Raw genomic sequence first — 4,992 nt, forward strand, 5'->3', positions numbered from 1 at the left:
GTAAATTAATAATAATAATAATAATAATAATAATAATCTCACTGTGCAGAAAGCTTTGCCTGGCTGATCTTTCACAGGCCGGACACACAGACATGTAAAAGAGCTCTCTTTACTGAACTCCGTTTCAGAATACACAGGCTTTCTGTTCTTTGGTGTCCTTGTACTTGGTCCATCACAATCTGACTGGATTACACAAATAACCGATCGTGTGTGAGATATAAATTACGTACGGTGGAGATCAATAATTATAAAGATTAACTTACATCTGTACATGTGTGCAGTGACAGCAGCTGTCACACGTCTGTAGGTTTGTAAACTCGCAGGTCTGTCAAAGCAATCGGGAAACCTCAGCCTGTGAAACGCCAAAAATCAGTTTGGGAAGAGGTCGAGTCATCAGACTGCTGTGAAGGGAAAGACCAGATTTCATTCATCACTCATCAGCATCACTGACAGAGGAGTCCAATCAGCTCACCCCACACACACCACAACACTACAGGCCCTATACCTGTGTGTGTGTGTGTGTGTGTGTGTGTACACATGTAGCCTCGTCTAACTGGCAGAGGAGGAGGCGTCGCGGTTATTTATAACGATTATCTAGGTGTAACACAAAAACCTGGTTATAAATTTAATACATTTGAAGTTCTTCATACTCATATAATGTATGTAGCCTCAAAAAATAAGTCTACCCAGTTAATTCCATTGCTTATTATTTACAGGCCCCCGGGGCCATATTCTGAGTTTCTTTCTGAATTTGCAGATTTTATCTCAGATCTGGTTATTTCCTTAGACAAAGCTTTAGTTGTCGGAGATTTTAATATTCACTTCGATAACCCAGAAGACCCTTTAAAACAGTGTTTGTGTCCATTTTAGATTCAGTCGGGATTAAGCAGAATGTCATAGGACCGACCCATAATGGTGGTCACACCCTCGATCTAATACTAACATTCGGGTTAAACTTCCACAGTCTGAAGTTATCTCAGATCATTGTCTCATCTCATTCAAACTATGTCTGAGTAATAATATATGCACCTCACCACGCTACTGTATTAAACGTACATTCACGTCAACTACTGCACAGAGCTTTATAAATGATCTCCCAGAGTTATCAACTTTGATTGGGTCACTGTCAGCCCCTGCACAACTCGATCAGGCAACTGAATGCTTAGAGTCAACGTTCCGCCATACTTTAGATAATGTAGCTCCTCTGAAAAGGAAAATGGTCAGAGACAAAAAAATTAGCACCCTGGTATAATGATGACACTCGCACATTAAAACAGACCACTCGAAAATTGGAACGTAAATGGTGTCAAACAAAGTTGGTAGTGTTCAAATTAGCGTGGAAGGAGAGCTTCCTGAAGTATAAAAAAGCTCTTAGTGCTGCGAGATCAACATATCTCTCCTCCCTAATAGAAGATAACAAAAATAATCCTAGATTCCTATTTAATACTGTAGCAAAATTAACCAGGAATAAGTCCACTATAGACACATGCACACCTGCAGTATGGAGTAGCAACGACTACATTAATTTTTTTAATGACAAAATTGAGAATATCTGACAAAAAATTCAAACTACTAATTTAAGGTCAGACAATGTAAGTGACCCTGTAGTTAACAATATAACTGTATCAGATCAGCAGTTAGAATGTTTTACTCCCCTTAGAGAAACTGAATTACTTTCATTAATCTCGGCATCAAAAGCCTCAACTTGTGTACTAGATCCCTTACCTACACGTCTATTCAAACAGATAATACCTGAAGTAATTGAACCGCTTCTAAAAATAATAAATTCTTCTCTTACGATTGGCTATGTACCCAAATCCTTTAAACTAGCAGTTATCAAACCCCTGATTAAAAAACCTGACCTTGATCCCTGTCAGCTGTCCAATTATCGGCCAATATCAAACCTCCCCTTTATCTCCAAGATCCTTGAAAAAGCTGTGGCACAGCAGTTATGCTCATATTTACATAGGAATAACATCCATGAAATGTATCAGTCAGGATTTAGACCTCATCATAGCACAGAGACAGCTCTGGTTAAAGTAGTAAACGACCTACTGTTGGCGTCTGATCAGGGCTGTGTCTCGCTACTTGTGTTGCTTGACCTTAGTGCAGCATTTGATACCATTGATCATTCCATTCTTCTGGATAGACTAGAAAATGTTGTGGGAGTTAAGGGAACGGCCCTCTCCTGGCTCAGCTCTTATTTAACTGATCGTTATCAGTATGTTGATGTAAATGGTGATATTTCTAGATGTACTGAGGTAAAGTTTGGTGTTCCACAAGGTTCTGTCTTGGGTCCACTGCATTTTTCTTTATATATGTTCCCTCTGGGTGATATTATTCGTAAGCATTGTATTAGTTTCCACTGTTATGCTGATGACACACAGTTGTATGTTTCTGCAAAACCTGATGAGAGACACCAGCTTAATAGAATTGAGGAATGTGTGAAGGACATTAGACACTGGATGCTTATTAACTTCCTTCTGCTTAACTCTGACGAGACTGAAGTACTTGTACTCGGACCACATGCAGCTAGAAGCAAGTTTTCTGATTACACAGTAACTCTGGATGGCCTTTCTGTTTCTTCACGTGCAGCAGTAAAAGACCTCGGGGTGATTATTGACCCCAGTCTTTCATTCGAAACTCACATTGAGAACATCACCCGGATAGCTTTCTTTCATCTCAGAAATATTGCAAAGATAAGAAATTTAATGTCACTACATGACGCGGAAAAACTAGTTCATGCTTTCATTCCCTCCAGGTTGGATTATTGTAATGCCTTACTGTCTGGATGTTCCAATAAGTGCATACATAAGCTCCAGTTAGTTCAAAATGCAGCAGCAAGAGTCCTTACTAGAACTAGAAAACATGACCCCATCACCCCTGTCTTATCCACACTGCATTGGCTCCCAATCAAATTTCGTATTGATTATAAAATACTACTATTGACCTTTAAAGCACTGAATGGTCTCGCACCACAGTACCTGAGTGAACTTCTGCTCCTCTATGACCCGCCACGCCTACTTAGATCAAAAGGTGCAGGCTATCTGCTGGTACCTCGTATAGTGAAGGCTACATCAGGGGGCGGAGCCTTTTCTTACAAAGCCCCACAGTTATGGAACAGCCTTCCAAGTAGTGTTCGGGAATCAGACACAGTCTCAGTGTTTAAGTCTCGGCTGAAAACAGATCTGTTTAGTCGAGCCTTGTGTTAATGGTGTTTATGAGGTAAAGGAGTAGATCTGGAGGATCCTCAGACAGAGTGTTTTGGTAAACTGGGATGTATGGATGCTGTCAGTCCCCACTCACTTGCTCACTCGAGTTTGTTGACGGTGTAGTGGCTGCTGCTTTATGTCCCGGGGCCCCTCATGCCTGTGTTACCTTCTGGCTCTCTCCTTTTAGTTATGCTGTCATAGTTAGTTGCCGGAGTCCCTGCTTGTACTCAGTGCAATATGTATACTGTTCCTACTTATTCAGGTGACATTGAGCATACCTAACAACCTGTATTTTCTCTCTCTCTCCCCCCTCCAATCTGTCCCTCTGAGTTACATGTCGGTCCTGAGATTGAGATGCTGAACCTCTTCTGCTCCTCGGACCTGCCTGTGTCTGGTTGGAGTCTCATCACATCGCTCCTGTGGAGGACGGCCCCATGAGGACAGTTGAAAGTCACACTTGGAGGACGCTCTGGACTCTTACAGTAATGCTTTTATGGTTGAGGACTACAGCTGACTTGCTAACTTTAGGACTGCAGTTGTCATGAACAGTTTTGCACTCAAGTTTCCATCAGTGAAGAGTTTATAACATCAACGAAGCTGACTTCATGTTAAAACTGTTAATATTATATTCAGGCTGTCTGTTGTTGCCCAAATGAGGATGGGTTCCCTTTTGAGTCTGGTTCCTCTCGAGGTTTCTTCCTCATGTCGTCTGAGGGAGTTTTTCCTGCCACCGTCGCCACAGGCTTCATCATTGGGGATAGATTAGGGATAAAATTAGCTCATGTCTTGGGTCATTCAGATTCTGTAAAGTTGCTTTGGGACAATGTTTATTGTTAAAAGCGCTATACAAATAAACTTGACTTGACATGTACAGGTACATGTTTAATAAGCTGTTAATTGGTCCAAAAACACGTTTCAGTAAGTTTAATCTTCAATAAATCCTGACAGCTCAGTGACGTTCCTCTTTAGATTTTTCTGATGTTTTTTTTTTCATGTCTTGACGTGCTGCTGGTTTGGAGATCATTTTGTGGGTCACTTGGGAGCTCTGTACGGGAGATTCAACACTTTCAGCACTGCAGAGGTGTTTGGTTTTGGATTATCTCCTGACCTTTGAGACAGGACATGTACTCTGATCTCTAACAGTCATATGAGCGCTCATGACCAAGTTCTTCCTAAAACAGTGTTTTTGGTCACGGCCTGGACTCAGAGCTGAAGCAGTTCCTATCTAAACACACACACAGACAGAAAGTTTCTCCTGCTCACAATAACATGTTCTATCTCCGTTCGTCATGGTTCTTCTCGATCCTCAGCTGATCAGAACCGTGAGCACAAACAGCCGCGTGCCAGAACACACTGTGGGCTACAATCAATCAGCAGATACAGCGGTAATGATAATTAAATTCTCTGTAAGATCATCAGCACACTGAGTTCAGCAGAACCATCTGGGATGTGACATCAGAAGTTCTGTCTGTGCTTTAGTTTCTGTTATCCATTGAAATGTTCCGAGTTACAGGGTGTAGTTTTATCTGTTGCCTCAAAGTAAAGGAAGAACATATTTTAATTATTAATGAGGTCAGTGAGTCAGAAGGTGCTGAATCCTGACAGAGTTTCTACAGACTTTAGACCTCCTGTTCTGTCTGGACTTTTAAAACCCAGAACGTTCCGTTGTTATTCGTGACTCTGAGGTTTTGTCTCCAGAACGCAACATCTGAGTCGGTGTTTGATGCAGATGGAGATTTTCCTCCTACTTTGATCTCTTCAGGTGAGAATTGTGAGGCGA

This window comes from Neoarius graeffei, chromosome 6 (genome assembly GCF_027579695.1).
Source record: "Neoarius graeffei isolate fNeoGra1 chromosome 6, fNeoGra1.pri, whole genome shotgun sequence".
NCBI classification, from domain to species: Eukaryota; Metazoa; Chordata; class Actinopteri; order Siluriformes; family Ariidae; genus Neoarius; species Neoarius graeffei.